This window comes from Seriola aureovittata, chromosome 19 (genome assembly GCF_021018895.1).
Source record: "Seriola aureovittata isolate HTS-2021-v1 ecotype China chromosome 19, ASM2101889v1, whole genome shotgun sequence".
In the NCBI taxonomy this organism is placed as follows: domain Eukaryota; kingdom Metazoa; phylum Chordata; class Actinopteri; order Carangiformes; family Carangidae; genus Seriola; species Seriola aureovittata.
In genome coordinates, this window is record NC_079382.1 from 1,266,413 (window position 1) to 1,286,140 (window position 19,728).

Consider the following 19,728-nt stretch of genomic DNA (forward strand, 5'->3'; position numbering starts at 1 on the left):
GACATACAGTATGTCACAAAAATATAGATCCATCCCACAGTCAGTATATGTTGATATCATAAAAAGTAGGGGCCAAAATTCTGAGACCACTTTCCCAGAATGTGAAGATAGATTGATTAAAATGAATGAGAAATTAAGAATTTTTAACATTTATGTTGTTTTAATGAACTTGCATAAATAAATTACATAGTAAAGTATAATATAGTATAATAGTATTATTGTTATAAGGTCCTGCTTTCTCCTCCTGCTCCAGTATTGTCTACTGTTTATACCTGAATCATCAATCATGACTCTGCCAAAGACTTTCATGAGGCAAATATCTTGTTCTACCACTGAGAAATTACTACATCACTTTAATCCTTGCAGTGTTGGCTTCTATAGTTCCTGCCAAAATCAGAAAAATAAAACCTTCTCCTAAGATACTCTGGTTAAATGACTACACCACACAAATACACAGAAAATGTAGATGAGCTGAAAGAAAACAGAAGGACGAGCTGATTGTTCAGATTACCTTTAAATACAATCAATTCTGTGATGAATCCACCACCTACAAAACTCCAGATCCGTTAAATAACCAAAGACCATTCTGTACAACATGACTGCCTCAGCCCTTTGCAGTTGGTTCAAGGCTGTTTCGCTGTGCACTTTAAGGAGCACAGCTCATAGTCTCAAATCCTTTTCAAGTCTTTTAGATATAATACATTTCTTCAGCAGCTTTTTAACAGTGTGGGCCTCGCTATTTTATTCACTTTAAATAGCTCTTTTTCTACTCCGGTTTCCCTCCAGCCTTAAACATGACAATAGTTGACCCATTTCTCAAGAAATCCGACCTTGACCCTCTCAGTAATAAAATCCAATCATTCTAGAACATCCTCCAAATCTCCTTTTTATCAAAGGTTTTAGAAAAACTTCTTTCATCAAAGCTGATTTTATTCATGAATATTTATGTTGCTGTCATCTGTTTGATAAGCTGGGAGTTAGGGGCGGAGTCAGACACCGCCAAGATGATGACGGTGAGCAGCTCACTCTGAGCTTTAGAAACCTGGCTCGTAGTCCTAACCTGTTGTGACTATTTGCAGCTCATGTGTTGTCGAAGTGATGAAGATATTTTCTGAATGTGTTTGTGTTTCGTCTATTTGCATTTGTTTTTTTAGGCTGCAGAGCGTTGAGCTCTCAGGGCCACTGTAATTTAAACTGTCTCTGTGCCCTCGTCTGTTCAGCTGTCAATCAAACACTCACTCAGAAGCTTGGAGTAAAAAAGCATTTCTAAATATCTACCTTCCACACAGACACACACACACACACACACACACACACACAAGTCACTATGTAACATGTGTTTTTGTGTTGTTCTCACTGCCTTGGTAGTCGGCAGACTGTAAAATGGTCTGACTTATTAACTTTTCAGAGCTAACAGCTACGAAGAGAGCAGTGTTAGTGATTTAGCTGTACTGTGTACGATGATCACGCCAGGCAGACACACACACAGCGTTTCCATATGGTGGTCCCCGAAGAGGGAGAACACATCTGCTGCTATGCCAAGCTGCCTCTGTGATCTGGTCCACAGGGTCCTAAGCTGCTGTACACGGCTGCTCCCACACTGCAGTCCTGATTTCACATCAGCTTGTTAAACCATATTCTGTGCATTCACATTCATGTAGGTCCTAAACCATAACAGCAAGTTAGAGCTAGTGTCTTTAAAGACACCCTCCAATGAAAATCAAGTGTTTAACCTCGTTAACATCCATTTATGTTTTTATCTAATACAAGACATATGATGAGTGAAATAATCATCAACACCATGACTGAGGGTTTCCACCTTGAACTGCAGTGAAGCAACCATTAAAACAGATTCAGACAGCCAGGGTTTCATACGTCACAAACCTAAGGAACCAATCCTGTCAACTTGTAGGGACAGGGGGCGGGGCTAAATAAACCTGAAACCTTATCAGTACAGAGAGAGAGTGTTAGTGTAGCACAACCACGAACACTGTGTCAGCCACAAGCTAACAAACAACATAAACAAGTAAAAGATGCTAACTATGCTAACCGTTCTGATACGTCTGCTAGTCTCTGGTTCTGGTCTCGACTGAGGCTCAAATATGTGGCAGGTGGTGGGTGGGGCATAAGCCCTAATCCAGATATATCAGTCAGGAAGTAAGAGTAGATAAGCTTTTTTACTTTTTACATGTGAAAATCATGTTGAACAAAATATAAATCACAGCAGAGGATTTTTACAGAGTTTAAAACATGTCTGGAGAGGAACTCTAAAGTGGCCTACACTCAATTCTCAAATAGTAGCCAGGATTTACCACTGGAAAATCAACAATGTCTTCAATTGAAAGACACTTATATAAGCTTATAGTTATATTAATTCTGTCATATGGTAAGAACCCTCCATATTTCTGGAACTGCTTTCACTTCAGTTTGTTTTTGGCCGTTGATGCAGACTCGAGTCTTCCTCCACGCTTTTGCTTTTTGCCTTTTACATTTCTGTCCTGGCATTTGTTATTAATCAACCAACAGAGTTTAAACTACCTAACACTGACAGTGTAGCTCTTAACTTCTACAGCTGTGACTCCATGAGAGCAATTCGCCAATTATTTCCACTTACTTCAACTTAGCTGTTTGTTTATGCAACATTAAGCTAATGTCAATAAAACTTAATGCGTCCTACTTCTAAACATTAAAAGCCTGACATTAATGAGGCATTAGAAACAGCGAGAGAGAAACTCAGAGCAGTAGAGTGAGAGAGTGATGAGTGATGGCTCTGTTGGATTGATAAAATTAATATTGTTGCAGTACACCCCCCCCATCCTAGAGAAATCTTCAATTTTATTTTAGCAACCGCTCGTTCTTTACTCTCACTGGCAGCTGTCCTCAACCTTTTTTATACCTTGGACCAGTTTTTGAAAGAGAAATCTGCTCTGTGTTTGGTTTGAACACCTAGTTTGTACCTGACCAACGTCAGAAGCACAAGGAGGAAAAGCTGCCATGTTGAACCTACTTCTTATTCCCATTAACGTGTATGTAGAATGGATCGGGAGCAGAATACAAGTGGCTATCCTGCATTTTAAGTCTAAAAAGATTCATTAAAACAACAAAACAAACACTGTGTCCAAAAACCAACAAATGATCATCTCTTGCACCAGGCTTTTGGTGAAGAGACATTTTAGGTAATGATGTGCACAGTGTTTGCTATGGACACTATGTGACACTGTTGTGGAAGAGCCATTAGTTTTTCTAAATGGTGCCAATTAACCATGGTAGAGCATCTGAGTGATACTACTAACATCCTCCTCTCTTCCTCCTCTAAACAGAGCCCTACCTGACAGCTCTGTTGTCTCTCATTGAGGAGCAAATTGAAGGATCCGGTTTGACTGTTTGACCCTGGTTTCTTTAACTACCAAAGTCTAATCAGTTCATCCTTGAGTCCAAGTGAACGTTTGTGCCAAATTTGAAGAAATGATCTCAAGGCGTTACAGAGATATTGCATTCACAAGTCTAGAATCATATTTCGTGAGGTCACTGTGACCTTGACCTTTGACCTTTAGCAATCAAAATCTAATCAGTTCGTCCTGGAGTCCAAGTGAATGTTGAAATTCCGTCGAGGTGTTACTGAGATATCATGTCCACGAGAATGGGACAGACAGATGACTTGAAAACTCTGACTGTCGCTGGCGCAGAGGAATAAAAAGGCTAAGGCTATGGACGTGAATCCTGTCATTCATTAGCCATGAACAACAACTGCACCTGGTGCTGCTTAGAAGAACAAGTTTCAACTCTTACATCAGCAACATTAAAAGCAGAGGAGGTAGTTGGTCTAAGTATAGATGCATCACATTTCTTTGGTCCTAAAAACAACGTGTAACAGAAAAAACAAGAGGACTAAGCTAAAAACCAAGACGGAGGGGGATTTTTGTGATGAAAGCAAATTAGAGAGAGTAGAGGAGGATGTGGGAGAGTGCAGGATGATTCAGTGGGGAGAGTAGGAGCTGAGGCTATTAGACATGGTTCACAGTCTTATCGTAGGATTTTGAGCTGATATTTTTGGAGGGGAGGTGAGGAAGTCCTCTATCAGCCCATTAGAGACACATTAAGTTCTTTTAATTAACTCTTCCTATGCAATCGTGACCAAGGTTTAACACTCAACATCTGCTGAAAATGAGAAGCACTTGTCTGAGAGTATTCAGTGTATAATTAGTCGCTGTACTGTACTTGATTGCAAATTCATTTGTTCAATAAAAAATGAGCTTTCCTTTTTGGTAACAGGGAAATCTTCACATGCCAGGAACATCTGACAGTAGAATAGTTATTGTATTCAACTGAAGCAAAGTGTTTCTGGAATTTCATCAAATTCATTCTTCCATTGAAACATTAAAGGTCCATATAGACTAAAGGTAAATGTCCACGTGTTGTTTGATTATAAGGCAGGTCTAGGTTGTGTATTCAATCCAATTCAATTTTATTTATAAAGCATTTTTTTTTTAAAACAACACTGTTGACCAAGTGCTGTACAATAACAATAAATACAAAAAAAGACATAAAACACAAGCAAAAACTCTCACATTAAAAGTACTTTAATACTGTGAAAGTATCAAAGCGCTCAGTCTATAGAGAAATGCTCAGAAACTGAGTCGTAGGGACTTGTGATGTCACAACAAAGCCGTCAGCCACGCCCCAAACCCCGCCCACCTGGACCCACAATCCTTACAGGATTTGGTTTCTCTGAGTGTTTACCTGAAATCTGCTATATTTTTATTGGAACACTCAGAAAACAGTCAGCCAATGAGAAGATAAGTTCAGAGCCTCCTCTCTTCTGATTGGCTCAACGACCTGTTGTTACTAGAGCTGAGCCTGAGAGAAGAGATGTAAAACTACATTGAGATGGTTTTTAGTTCTTAAAACCTCAAATATATCTTCTTATGGATCAACACTTCAAATAAAACCCAGAAGAAGAGGAAAATATGGAGCTTTAACTTGAACTGAAACATGGACAGTAGCTCCACTGATTTTTGTATGCAGGGAGTGGATGGATGAAGTGGAACATCTGACAGTAATGGATCAAAAAATAAATATTGTATTGTATTTCATTGCAGCAAAGCGTCTGGCTGCCATCCATTAAACAAATTCATGTTTTTACTGAAATATTAAATTTATTAAAAGGTGGCAGGAATAGTTTTCACAAAACTGTCCTGCCTCTGCCTCTGCCTGTATGCAGGATGTGGACGAATTCAAAGAAACACATCAACTGTGTTTGATTGCTTGATAATATGTTTAAACTGCAAGCAGAGATAAATTTAACACAGTTTAGCTGAATTGCTTATATTATATAGGTGTAACCATATTGACAGATAAAGCTCACAGTGGAACAAAACACAAAGACTGTATACGATTGTACTAAAGTATTTCCAATGTCTTTTAAACGTAGCTGTAGTGCTGTCGGAGCCACCGGTCCAACACTTTTTTGTCTGGGTGATGAAATAAAATATCAGCAGTTCACATCGGTTGATATTTTTCCACATTTTTAAGACCTTGAAGATCCGATCGTCACTATGCATATGTCATGTAGAGAGTGATTGAAACAAATGAAATGGTCAAAGTTGTCATATTGACATTTAAGGTGTACTGATTGATTTCCAAACGTCAATCATGCATTGAGTAACACGCAGGAAAACATTCCACCTTAAAAGATGCCGGTTGCTGCAGGAAGCCTCTGAGCTGCTCAGTGAATTAAATGGCTAATTAGTAAAGATGAAAAGACAGAAAACATCCGTTCATTCATCATCCACTCTTCTGACAGTTTCTTTATCCGTGATGCTTTTACACAGAAACATGACAGAGTCAGTCTGTTACACTCGGACAGCTTGCGCTGATGGAAATGAAAGCTAGCTTAGCTACGTTTTCATAGCCTAGCATGTTAGCTTAGCTTGACCTGTGAATGGATGTTTCCAATGCAAATGAAATCATTAAAAACAAAAGTTAAACTCACTATACACTATATTTCTTATCTTTTCTTGTTCTTGGTAGCAGTTCGTCTTCACATAGCTCTGCTGTCTCCCCCATCTGTCACTCAGTGGGCCGAGCGCTACTTGAGTTGCCTGATGAGTAAGAGGGGCGTATCTCCCTGACCTCTGAACCCTGCACTGCCTGTAGTGCTCTGCCTGAGTGAGGTTTGCTCCACCCTTAGGGTGTGGGACGGGTGACTTTGATCAGTGAGAGCTGAGATTGCCACAGCTCCACTGATTCTGAGAGATGATAGTTGGCAGCATGAAGGCCGACAGCCGTAATACCACCTGACAAACTGAATCAGCTTATCAGTGAACCGAACACTCCTCAGACTATGAAGCACGAGTTCATGTTGCTGAGACTTGCGTGTCACTTGTCTTGCTCTTGAACAGGTATGAAGGGTGACAAGGCAGCTTATCATAAAGCAGGTCATATAAAGCTCTGCTGTTGAACACTAGCTGGGTTTTTGAAGGCTGATAGCAAAGTCAATATCATAATACAGAAGCTGTCATGTATTTAGTATTACATCAGGACAGAAAAGCCAGCGTAAATCCAGTCCAAGTAAAAAGTACTTTGATTAAAAATAGACAAAAAAATAGACCTGCAACCTTCCAGCCCACTGAGCGGGTATGGCCACACAGCTTCAATCAGAATGATAGAAACTGTAACAATAGATGGAAACCCCTCGTCATCAGCCATGCCCCAAGCCACGCCCACCTGGATCCACCATCCAACCTTGCCGGATTTGGCTACGACCACCATGGCCTTTGTGTCTTACTGTCAGAATCTCAAGGTTGCTCTAAAAGCAATTAACTAGTACCTGTCAACTAACTAGTTCTCTCTCTCCTCCAGCATCATCTCTCTCTCTCTCTGTCTGTCTCTGATAATATAACACTCTAAAGGTGACATATGTGGCAACATCACTCTTGATATAGGAACATATTATGTCATATATTACATTTCTGCATGGGAAACATCAAATCACTCACTGGCCTTTGTGTCCTATGGCTTCGCCCCTGAAATGACAAAATCCTGGTCCTGGGTAGCAGTGATGTCTGAGTCGAGTCTTGAGTCCCCAGTGTTCCAGTCTGAGTCCATGTCTGAGTCACCAAAGAAGAGTCTGGGTTGAGTCCAAGTCGAGTCCCCACTGCCTGAGTCTGAGTCATCAAGGTTGAGTGTGAGCGGAGTTCAAAGCTGGGTCTCAGTGCTCTACTCAAAGAACTGACATAATAAAGACGGTCGACATTAAACACCAATGACACAGCTGTCAACATTCGCTGCTTGAGTTTATTTCCTGTGTGTGACACAACAGCTAAACATACTGTGACAGTTTGACTTTGTGTGTTCTCTGTTTTAAGTCTTATTATTTTGTGAGAGGAGCCAGCCTGGTCTCTCCCCTGGCTTTTCAGATAAGTCAGTCAGGATTTGTTTCGTCTGTAGTTTTTTTCCTTTTAAACATTTAAATCAAACTTAACAACAGCACGCACACTCAAAATGTAGGCCTCACCTTACACACTGAATGACAATATTCAAACCCGAGCACAAAAATATTCATCTATTTAAAGACTTTCACTAAATAACTACAACACTGCAGCAGACTAGAGAGAGAAGTGACTAAAGAGAAGCGGATGGAGGGAAATGTCCCGGTTCTTCGGACGGGTTCTCCGCCACTGGTGTACACCAAGATGAAAGACTGGAGTACGTGAGTGTGTGAGTGTGAGTATGTGTTTACATGGCAGGTGTTTGACAGTGCTGATACAGTGCCACAGTCAGGAGTCAGGACTTGGAGTACATGTTTTTACTCAAAGAGTGTTAAAATCTAACTCTATATTTGGAGTATGTATGAATGTATATACACACACACACACACACACACACACATATATATGTATACACTGTATGTATGTAATTTATTCTTGACTGTTGAGTGAACACACAACTCTTGGATCTATACGTATACCGAAACCAGTGAGTAAGATGTATTTACAGATTGATTGACACTGATTTTCGCTGTGCACGAGCCACACTGAGTTGGTGTTTGTATAACTCCAGGGGCCTGTGATACAAACGTGACGCGTGAGCTGTGTTTACACGATGATCCTAAACGATGACAACATCATGTTTCACCTGTCAACATGAGTGAGAGACAAACATTTACAGTTTCCCTTCATCTGAACACGGAGGGTTTCAGGAAACCTGCCTCTGTACACAGCAGAGGAAACAAGGCACACGGACCCATTTCACCACATTTGCAAAGCGATGGGATTTTCTTTTATTTTAATTTTACGTTTCTTCAATCACAAACAAATGCACTGCAAATATGAGAATGCAGCAGCCCTTCAGGATTTGCAGTTTGTGTGGGGAAATAATCGGTGACAGATCTGCCTGTAAATGATACAGTGGTCCCCGGATTTATATCTTTGTTAAATTAATGTTGTAGAAAAACATTCATGAGTATCTACTAGGGTGCACAATTCAAAAAAATTTCATGCTTCAATTTCGATTTTTGGGCTCTGGTTCGATTCAAAACAATTCTCGCCATCCCTCTCTCCCCCTATGTTTTTTTTTTTTACTAACACTCATGTTAGGGACCTCGGTCCTCTCTGCCTGAATTCGCGGTGGCATTGTTTTTATGTCTCTATTTCATAGGACAGAGAGTGACAGAAAATACATGGACAGGGAGCCAGCTGGGAGTGGAACCGGGAACTCGCTGCTCAGGACATCTGCATCCACTAAGATGTGGATGGGCGGTGGTTGATAGATAATAAGGCAAATTGAGGACTGTTTACACATGTTTACAGACACAGGATTAATCATAACCAAAAAGAAAACTGAAAATCAGCAGGAGGAAATAAATGAGGTTGCACCATCGCTCAAAAAACAGAACAATCCCACAAAAACCGGGACAAGTGGTAGCCTAAATGGAAAGATTCATTCAGATAAAAAAGCTGCAGTGCAGGGTGGCTTGCCTTGGTGCCTCACCTGGTAAGGTTCTGGTTAAGGTTTAGTCCAAAACGCAGCGGCCACGTGTTCGAGTCTGACCCGTGGCCCTTTCTCTGCATGTCATCCCATCTCTCTCCCTGAACTTCCTGTCTATCTCTCACTGCACTGTCCGAATGAAGGCAAAAATATAGCTTTTTATAACTAATATAAGCTGCAGGCAGAGGTCAAGCTAAGCTAACAGGCTAGGCTATGAAATAGCTAAGCTAGCTTTCATTTCCATCAGCACAAGCTGTCCCAGTGTAACAGACTGACTGTCATGTTTCTGTGTAAAAGCATCACGGATAAAGAAACTGTCAGAAGAGTGGATGATGAATGAAAAGCAGTTTTCTGTCTTTTCATCTTTACTAATTAACCATTTAATTCACTGAGCAGCTCAGAGGCTTCCTGCAGCAACCGGCATCTTTTAAGGTGGAATGTTTTCCTGCGTGTTACTCAACGCATGATTGACATTTGAAAATCAATCAATACACCTTAAATGTCAATATGACAACTTTGACCATTTCATTTGTTTTTATTAGCTCTCTACATGACAGACTCTTTAGTGATGCTCAGGTCTGATGGGTCTGATCAAGCTGCTTCCCCTCGAGGTTATAAAATCTGAAATGACCTTGCCTTCACTGAAGATGAGGCAGATTGAATTACTTTTGTCCTTTATGTTTTCCATTGCTCGCTCTGTACTTTTCTTCTTGCTCATGTCAAGGAGGAGTCTCCGGGTGGTAATCGACACAGCATCATCTATAAGACTAGCGAGCTAAACTCATGTAATTATAAGACTGAAAAATATGAATGAAAAGAAATATTAAATATTACATTTTTGTGGAATTTATGGATCGATTTTGAACTTGTAGAGATAGAATTTCAATTCTAATGTGAATCGATTTACATCAGTCATATAAGAGACCAAGTATTCAGTCAAACTTAGATATTAGCCTTTGGCACACTTTTGAAAGAAGAGAGCAGCACAACATTTAGATTATATAGATAGTTTGGCTGTAAATGAAATCGACTGAGTGAGTGAGAGCAAGAGAAAAATCTGATCCTTCATCGACCTCAGCTTCCATCTGCATCGGTCCTGAGTGGGAGATGTAGATGAACTGAGAGGTGATTTGAAAAGACATCGGAAGACTCCAGCCAGCAGAGCTGTTCATAATGGGATGCGACTCAATATTTGGAAGGTGTGTGCCAGAGGTTGTGTACACTCGGTGTGGTGCGTAAAATCCTCACAGTATCCGTGAAAAGTAATCAGAAGGATTTAAGCCTGGAAACGCTTCGAATTTCACGGGCAATTCTCAGATTGATCCACTCAGCTGCTGCTGCCGCTCCGGCTCTTTGGGGATAAGAGGACCTGACTGAAAGAATGTGACTGAGAAAGTACATGAAATCCTGTCAGTGGGAAACTTCATCTGCTACTCTGCTCTGAACCTCCTCTGTGGAAATCTGAAGCGTCACACGTGTGTGTCAAGACAAAAGAGGTTTAAGCTTTACAGTGCTGTCTGTTGAGTGATCCTCTGCATCAGATACAGTATAAGTTAATTGGCTCTCACTCAGATTCTGTTAAAGCAGATAGAAGTCACATGTTAATTTCCAACACAGTCTGAAGCATAGACTGTAAATAAAGATGGACGTCGCCTCTGTGACGTCACCCACAGGTTTCTTAAGAGCGGTTTTGAAGCTCAGATTGAGCTGCTACTCTGTTGCCATCTTGGCAGTGTTTGACTCCACCCCTAACTCCCAGCTAATATAAATATGGTCAAAGAGGAGGGGCGTATCTGGAGCTGAGACTTCGTGCATACCGGTTTGTGGCAAGCATACACTCACCCACCTGTCACTCAAAGAGGCCACGCCCTCAATTCTCCATAACTTTAAGCCTTAATAAAATGTGAGGTGACAGGTGAGTTATATAAACAGGTGTCATGAAGGAGGAAATTAGCTCTAGAGACCAAAACTGTTTTTGTACCAGGCTGTAAACATGTTTATTCCTGCTGTAAAGTTGGACATTTTAACATGGGAGTATATGGGGATCGACTCCCTCACATCTACAGCTGCCACTACATCTCTGCAACGTAAACCACTGACATATTCAGAAATAGAGTCATTTACACTTTGTGAATTTTAAAAACACTTGCAGCGAACGTGCCGTTGGATCTTTTATTTGACTGATGGCCTCCTGTCCCAGCTCATTGCCACAGATTGAGTTGCTGTTTGAGGGAGAAGGTGACGCATGGCTGACCCTCTGTGGATGAAAGAGGCATCTGCTGTCAGCGCCTTTAAAGTCAAGCATCTGTCAGTCCGAAGGAGATCTCTGGATCAGCTTGAAGAATGGTGAACCCCACAGAGCCCCCACAGCACTGAACGATCCTCACACATGTATCAGCTGCTCTCCTCAGCCTATTCCTATTTCTTACACATTTACCAGCACATGAGCTACTTTAGTGAAAATGCAGCAGCTGTGAGTACATTTCAAACAATAAGGGACCGTGGCTGTTCACGGTTCAGACAATTATTACAATGATCAGTTCTGCAGTTCTACAGCCAGATCTGAGCGCACATTTCATCGTCTTTTCTTTTAGTGTACAGCTAAACTCACCAAACCACTCAACACGGACGACTTTGTTTCCATGGATCACTAGTCATGCAGAGGAAAATGTTCCCTCTGAGGCACCATCAAACCTGGTTAACTGGCCTGGTCATCAGAATCATTCAGCCTGATTGGTTAAATCGTTTCCGGACAGTCAGACACCTCATCTCAGGTAACACCATCTAATCTGATTCATATAAAGTTTTACTATTTGGAACCTGAGTGGGCAGAAATATTACAGATCTCAATCCCTTCAGAGTCCGCAGCTGGTGACTGGCACACATTAAGCTCCACAGCTGTGCACCAGTCATTTATCAAAACAATATTCCATTTGGTGAATGATACTTGTATCTGATAATGCATTGTGGGTAATGCCGTATCAGTCAGTATTGTGCACCAAATCTATCTGGACTATAGAATTTATCAGAAATTTTGGAGCCAAGAAATGATGATGGAAGGCTCACATGAACAAAATGATGTAATGTCTGACATTCACACGTCACACACGTGTCCAACATCAGTATCATCACTTGTCATTCAGGTTGGGGTGAAGATACAGTGGCACTGTTGTAAATCCATTTATTTAGTACCTTCATCCAACATTAGAGCAGCTGAAGTTTGACCTTCTGGTCTGAGAAGGGTCAAATGAAAATATAAAGATAAGGAGGGTCTCACTTTTTTAATGAAATTAAATATTAGATTCAGCCACCTCCCCACCCCATTAATTTTTATACTGTCCCTAATAGGAAGACATTCAGTTATTAGATGAGGCAACAAGACTTCATCTGTTTCAGTTGAAATCAGGATTTATCCAAACAACCTAGTATCTTAATGAGAAAGTTTTCTCTCCACTGACACGGGCAGGAAGTCTGCTGCAAACATCCACTTATATAATGAACAGAAGCTGCAGCCTCTGGCATTTGTTCCTCCAGCTCCGCCTCAGCCTGAAGACAATTTTAATTACTTCTCCCCCTTTTCCTCACAGTCTTTAAAGTGCAACATTTTGAACATGTGGATCCCACACGAGGCTGTAGTCAGTCTCAGCCAATCAGAAGTGATGCTGTATTTCCAACTTCCATTTGTGGTCAGCTCTGCCAATCAGAAGGAAGGCTTCGGTGTCAGTTATTCAGGAGGTTTTTACCTGAAGCTGAATTATCCACAGAGGTGTTCTCCTCTCTGAATCAAATTTTCCAGTTTAGTCTCTGATCATTTAAGATCCAGACGTCCGATGCCTAAAACCCTTGATCCAGTTAAAATATATAGTTAAAAATGTATAGTATAGTAGGGTAAAACATATAAAGTTCAGGAAATGTAAGCAATCTCAATAATTTCAGACTTTCCTGACATTTGGATGAATGTTTACTCAGCTGTTAATTAACTCATCAGCAAACACTGGTCATCCGTCAGGGTTTATGTTATTTGGACCCAAATACAGAAAAAACACAAATGCTGGAAGGAGGAGTGAAAAGAATTTACTCTACCAAAAACACAAGGAGCACAGGAGTAAGGAACGCAAGGAAACATCAAAAATCCAAACAGGAGTTCCACAGGGTAAAGCAGGACGAACCGACCCAGACAAAGGGGAGCACAGACACTAAATAGACACAAGGGAGGCAAGGGTGATTGAACGCAGGTGAAACACATTAGGGCGGGGCACACAATCAACAAGGAGGGAAACACGACAAAGACAGGAAGTAGAAATGATGACACATCATGACACGCAAGGAAAGTAACTACAAAATAAAACAGGAAATGACCATGACCAAACAAATAAACTCCCACTCACTTCAAATCTTAGGCACAGTTCTTTAATGATATCGGTAATAATATTAATGACACTTGTTTATGTTCTGTGTCTCTGCAAAGGAACAAACTGATATATCAGGTCATGGAGTGGCTCTGTGTTCATTGGTCAATCACTTGAGTCAAGCCTTAAATACTACTGATTGGATTGTCTTGCACACATCCATGGCCACCAGAGGATGAACCCTCCTGACCTTGGTGATCCTGTTTTTCTTTTGTTCACGTGGCCACAATCAGGTTGACATTTAATGGCAACGTTGATTGCCATTAAATTTGTTACAATTGTCCACAGTCCCCAGAGGATGATGCCTACTGTGATCTACTGACTTCTTGTCATCATCAGGAAAAAGATTTCAATTAATGTTTTGGTTCATGACCAGTTTTGGAGCAAGTTGATTGAAAACTGTAATAAATTACAATCGACGTGTTATATTGGTTTCTTGATTCAGCTGTCAGCTGTGCCTTTAAACAACTTGAAATCCTTCACATGCATATGTCGTATTTGTTTGAATTGGCAATGGGAGCATGACAGTTTGAAGGAACTTACTGACCATCCAGCAGTCAGCTTTGTCTCAGTGCCACAGCTCTGCAGAAGTCCCCACCTGACAAGTGCTGTTAAGCACAGTGGTGTTGGCAGGATTACATTTCTTAGTATGCACAAAAACTGCTTGAAGGCTACCCTTAGGTTTTGCACACACACACACACACACACGTGAGCGAGGCAAGAGAGAGAGAGAAATCGATTCATGTTTTTTGCACTGAAGTTATGACACAAGACTGCGATGTTTTAACTTGACAGAGTCTGATGCCCTTTTCAGTTGTCCTTCTTAACACTGACAATATCCTGAAAGTCTGAGGTACACATACTGTGGATATCATCATCCAAGTGTTCTGGGCTTAGACAACAGTCACTGATGGGGGGGGTAGCCACAATGGTAGCTCACCGCTTTGCAAAGCGGGAGGGATCATGGACGAGTAGCTCGTATTGTTAATGCTAGCAGCACTAACGTTAGCGGAGTCAATGCGCATGCTGCAGAATCTTCACCGTTTCGGATAGTTCACTTTCTATTTTCAAAAGCCTGAAAAATGCTCAACTGTTTTGCTGTTAAATCCAACACTGCTAATGTCATGATGAAGCGCCAGAAATGTTGATCATGCAATGACCTCTACCTTGTGACATAACACCAATCATTGGCCTTCAAATGTATTTGCATCATAACGTTAGTGAGTGGATGCTGCCAAAAAAATGAGACAGGATCACCTGTTACCACCATTTTAAGGTAAACAAGCTAAATTAAATTAAAAAATATCCACACGGTGTGTACACATTGCCACTGGTTACACATATGCTCCAACTCTAAATCACACCTGAATGTCCAGAACGTACCTGTGGCTAACATTTACCACAACAGCCAGCCAAGACCACACAATATTTAAATAAGGCAGCCTTTGAATTACCTGAAGTCACATTTAGAGGCTACAGCGCACACCTCACCTCTTGTGTCAAAGTCTGTTCCCTTCCCTACAGTGTCTCCTGTGCCACTGACCTCTGTGGTTGGAGTTGGGGTTAGGTTATGGTTAGGTGTAGCAAATATAACTGGTTGGGGTGAAAGATAAGGTGAGGGTAAAGACATGATGGGGACCATTGGACCAGTCTGTCCTTTGACCACAGACAGAACAAACTAATAATAATCAGACAGCAAACAGGCTGACCCCCACATGCCAAAGTAACTGAACAATATTTGAATTAGTAGCTGCCATACGACCACTGAATTTTAAATGAAGTCGTCACATTACTGTATCACATTAAGTAACAAAAACCTGCAAAACTGTGCTGCAGCTGTACTTTGTGGTTACTGATGAGTAACAAATGTTTGCATGCTAACACATTGAACTAAGATGGTGAACATGGTAAGTATTATACCTGCTAAATATGTTAGGATGTTAGCATTGTCACTCTGAGAATGTTAGCATGCTGACTTTAGTATTTAACTAAAAGCACCACCACTATGTTTAAGCCGTATGTCTAAAGCCCCCTTTCCACTGGTCAAAAAACCCGCTAAGACTCTCTAACATCAGGCTTTTGTTGGTAATGGAAAAGGGAACAATCCGCATTCACATCCAGGTCACATGACTGTGCAGTAGACTCTGGCAGTGATGTAAACACAACACCTGAGTGAACATGTTCATTTTCACCCCTTTTCCTGCTGTGACGTCTTTCAGAGACAGACACTGTAACACACCTGTCACCTGTCCAGCACGGTGCTGTTACACCAGGAACACTGCGGTTACACCTTCCTCTGAGAGTGAAGCTGCAGCCCAGAAATAAGTTTGAAAAACACACAATCACTGATGGAAGCGTCTCACACAGAGACTCCGACACTTACAGGAGCAACAACCTGAGGATGAGACGAGACACATCTGTTTTACTAGTTTACACAGCAGCCAGCAGCTCACTCTCTCTCCACTGTGTCTGTGTGTGTGCTCTGTAAGTGCATGTGATGACATCACTCCTTGCAGTTGTGTGTGTCCTCAGTCCGAACAGAAAGACAAAGTCGACTGACAGGGGAAAAGGAGTCAATCAGCTTTCATTAGCAGGTTTACCTGTGTTTAAAAAACCTGATCATTTTGGTGGAAACGGTATGAGTGAAGCCTTACAGAGCTGCTAGGTGGTTAACTCCCAAATATCAGTATCAGTGTCAGTCTGACTAATCATCAGTTTAATCATCACTACACTCAGCAATACAAGACTGTATTGCTGAGTGTAGACAATGGATTGGATGAATGAATGGACTGCTGCTAGGCATGCTTTAGATTGTTAGTCATAGTGTGCTATGCTCTGTAACAGAAGGCTCCCTCCCCAGGTATGTCCTTCTGGAGTTTGTTGTGTTTTGTTGTATTTCAGTTGGCCGCAGATTGTCCCTCTGTGTGTCTGGCAGTTCTTACCTGCACTGTGCTGTCTCTCTGCCATAGGTTCACTCACGGGCTCAGCCCGCTAATCACAGCCTCCGCGTCTCTCACTCCTACACCAACAGGAACAGACGACCTGGAGAACACAGGATGACAGCACACCTTCAGCTGAGACATGCTCCGTCACACAAAAACAAAAGTCACTCATGCAGGCATGTGGACTCTAACAAGAACCCTGCAGAAACACACACTTAAAGAACAATACCAGTGTTTTCACATGGTTTACTTCATTTATTTCACATTAATGAACACATGCCTATATACAGACACATATAGAAAGTTCTATATGGCTCATAGACTTGAGGAAATAAATTTAAAGTGGAATTAGATCTTCAGCTAAACTACAGTAGCTTCCTGTCCAGCTATGATTAATAGTGTTAACATCCAGCTCCAGGGCTGAAAAACCTCCTGAGATCAGTTCCTGTAACACCAGTGTCACTGTAACTAGTCTCCATGGAAGCTCAGCTGGGACGGAGATGAATGGTAATGACCTTTGGTTCTCACTGTGCCAACATTTACAGCTAATTTACACATTTTACATTTTAGCTATTTAGAGAACATTCCTGTTCAGAGTGGATTACAATGATAGAATTAGCTTCAGTTCCACTGGAGGGACTGCAATTTTTTCTCCTTGTTGTTAGTTGTGATGTCTGATGTGTTTCCAGCAACCCAACCAGTTTACACAATGTGAATTTGACCAATGGATGCCCTCGGATGGGCTTTGCAACTCATCATTTTTCCTCTGGCAGCACGCTTGCCTGGGAAACAGAAGAAAGCAGTGTATTTAGGTGGGGTGGGTTTGGTGAGTTCACACAGTGAATAACAAAACAGTACAATGACAAGGCCGCCTGATCCCACATCATTTACAGAATGTAAATAGGATGTGAGCATCTAGTCAACCTGTCAGAGACCAGCCTCATGACACCTGCATCTGCATATTCATCTGACTTGTAACAACTGAGTGATCACACCCATCCTTATTCTATGTAGCATTAGTTTCTGTTAGTTCCAAAATAAAAAGATCGAAATGTGCTATCCCATGCAAGAACAAGCTTGGGAAACGGCTGCTTCCAAGTGCAATGTGGGTAATTTTATAGCTTTGGGACAGTGGCACTGAAAAAAGGCACATCCATAAATCTTTAACTCAGTGAAGGGAGAAAAAACAAGAGTAGTCCATAGTTAAAAAGCAGAGCCACATGAAACAATGTGTACAGTTGCTGTTGTCTAACCATATGTGATAAACATGGATGGGAGCAACTGAGCACAAAATGAGATCAGTTCCTGTGTGGGATTTATGCGAGTCCAGTGTTGTCTACACAAACATGATAATCATGCACTTAAGGCTACAGTAGATGTGAACTCACAGCTCCCTCCTCTGTGAATCTGCTTTTTTATGTGTGGCCAAAGATAGGTGAACTTTTGGTCTTAGTTTGTTTTTGCTGGTTTGGTCTACTGGCCCTGTACTTGTAATGAATAGAGATTTTAATACTACGGCATACAGGGATATTTTAGACCAATGGTGAAAAAGATACTTAATAATAATAATAATAATACATTTTATTTAAAGGCGCCTTTCTTGGCACTCAAGGACACCGATCCTTCCCTTCAGTAATAGTATCAACACAGCAATATAACTACAGTTACCTCCTGGTGGTTATCTTCCTCCTCCAATCAGACTAGTTTCAAGTTACATAAAGTTAGATAGTTTTGTTTTGTCGTGACCAAACTAGGGGTCAGGAGAAAAAAAAGACCTGCCACACACATTTAAAGGGGAAATGGTGAAACGCCTGACAACTCATAGACATCTGAAACTTGTGACAAGGGACCTCAAGGGACCACACTGCTTTTTGCAAGGGGTCACTGGTGCACTGTATTTTATAAGCTCTTCATGTGTTGTTATGTAAAATCTTAATCTGCAAAGTAATTTAGGAGTAGAGGTATAGAGCAGCATGAAATGGAAATACAGTCGAGTACAAGTACCTTAAAATTCCACTAAAATACACGAAGGAATCCAGGCAAGAAACAAAATTTTGATGAAACCCGTTTCCCATCCTCCTTGGTACATATATCATGAAGTGACATGTTTAAAACTGGCCTTTTAAAACCGGTTGATTCAAAGAAAAGGCGATCTTTAAGTAAGCACCAAGTACTAAATCTGTTCAATAAGACAAAGTGCAAGGAGATCAGGTATAGGTCAAGTGCAATGAAAGAGAAATGAGAAATGCTGAGTCATGTAAGGCTTGACTTTTCTTTTGTCCTATGACCAAGAGACAGATGAAACATGCTCAGAGAAGGATAAGTAGTCATCAATCATGATAGCCAGGTTTCATGCAACCTTGATTGGGGTGAGAGATGAAGAGTTGATTTTGATGATATCATGATGGAGAGACTGGTTGGCCGGGATGCCAGTCGTCAGTCATGATGGAAAGAGTTCAGTCTTAGAGAGGTTTAGATGAAGGTGGCTTTGCTTCATCCATATAGATATGTCAAGCTGAAACAAGAAACAAGTTGAGATCCTCACCGAGACTTTGGGGTCATCTGGCAGGAACAACAGGTATAGTTGGATATTGTCTGCATAGCGGTGATAAGAGAAGCTATGTGAGCAAATCATTAGACCCAAGGAGGTGGCTGTAGGTAATCCAGTGGGGGAAGCGATGGGATATGGACATTTGTGCTTGCAATGACACACTGCCCAGTGAGACAGGATTCAAACTGAGAAAATGTAATGCCCAAAATACCCACATCAGATTGTACAGCCACCAGGATGTGGTGGTTGACTGTATCAAAGGCTGCTGATAGGTCTGTCAAGATAAGAACCGAGGTCTGACCTGCAGCTCAAGCTGCCCTGAGGGCTTCTGTCACAGACTATCACTTGGATCAAGGAGGTGATTTCCATTTCTGAGACGTGTTGGAAAACTGTCCTTTCAGTAGCCTTAAGTAAGAATGGAAGTAATAAGATTGGCCAATAGTTTTCAACTTGAGTGGATTCAGTGAAAGCCTGAGAGTGATGTGCCCTTAACTAGGGGAGACTGGTTGTGTCTGAAGTGCTTCAGAGAAGTGGCCACTGATGGCCGCCACCTTTTCTGTAAAGAGGGAAGCAAAGATATCAGTGTCCGGTGGAGGACTGAGTAAGGTTTTGAAGGTGGAAAATAATTTCCGAGTGTCTGTGATACAGCTGATCTTATCATTGTAAAAAGCAGCTTTGCCAGCACTGATGCTTAAAAAGAAGGAAGATGGGGCGTCGAGTGGCGCAATGGGTTGAGCAGGCGCCCAGTACATAGAGGCTACAGTCCTCGCTGCAGACGGCCCCGGTTCGAATCCTGCATCGGACGGCCCTTTACTGCATGTCATTCCCCCTCTCTCTG

General features: G+C 41.4%; 1 protein-coding gene across 1 annotated transcript in view; it reads right to left on the reverse strand.

Annotated features, from left to right (window-relative positions):
- The window catches only part of lrfn2b (leucine rich repeat and fibronectin type III domain containing 2b), a 138,384-nt gene that overhangs the window by 40,353 nt on the left and 78,303 nt on the right, over positions 1–19,728 (reverse strand). Inside the window, exon 4 of the mRNA XM_056363318.1 lies at positions 16,340–16,439. The gene's annotated coding sequence lies outside the window, so the exon portion shown is untranslated. The remainder of the gene's footprint in view (positions 1–16,339; positions 16,440–19,728) is intronic.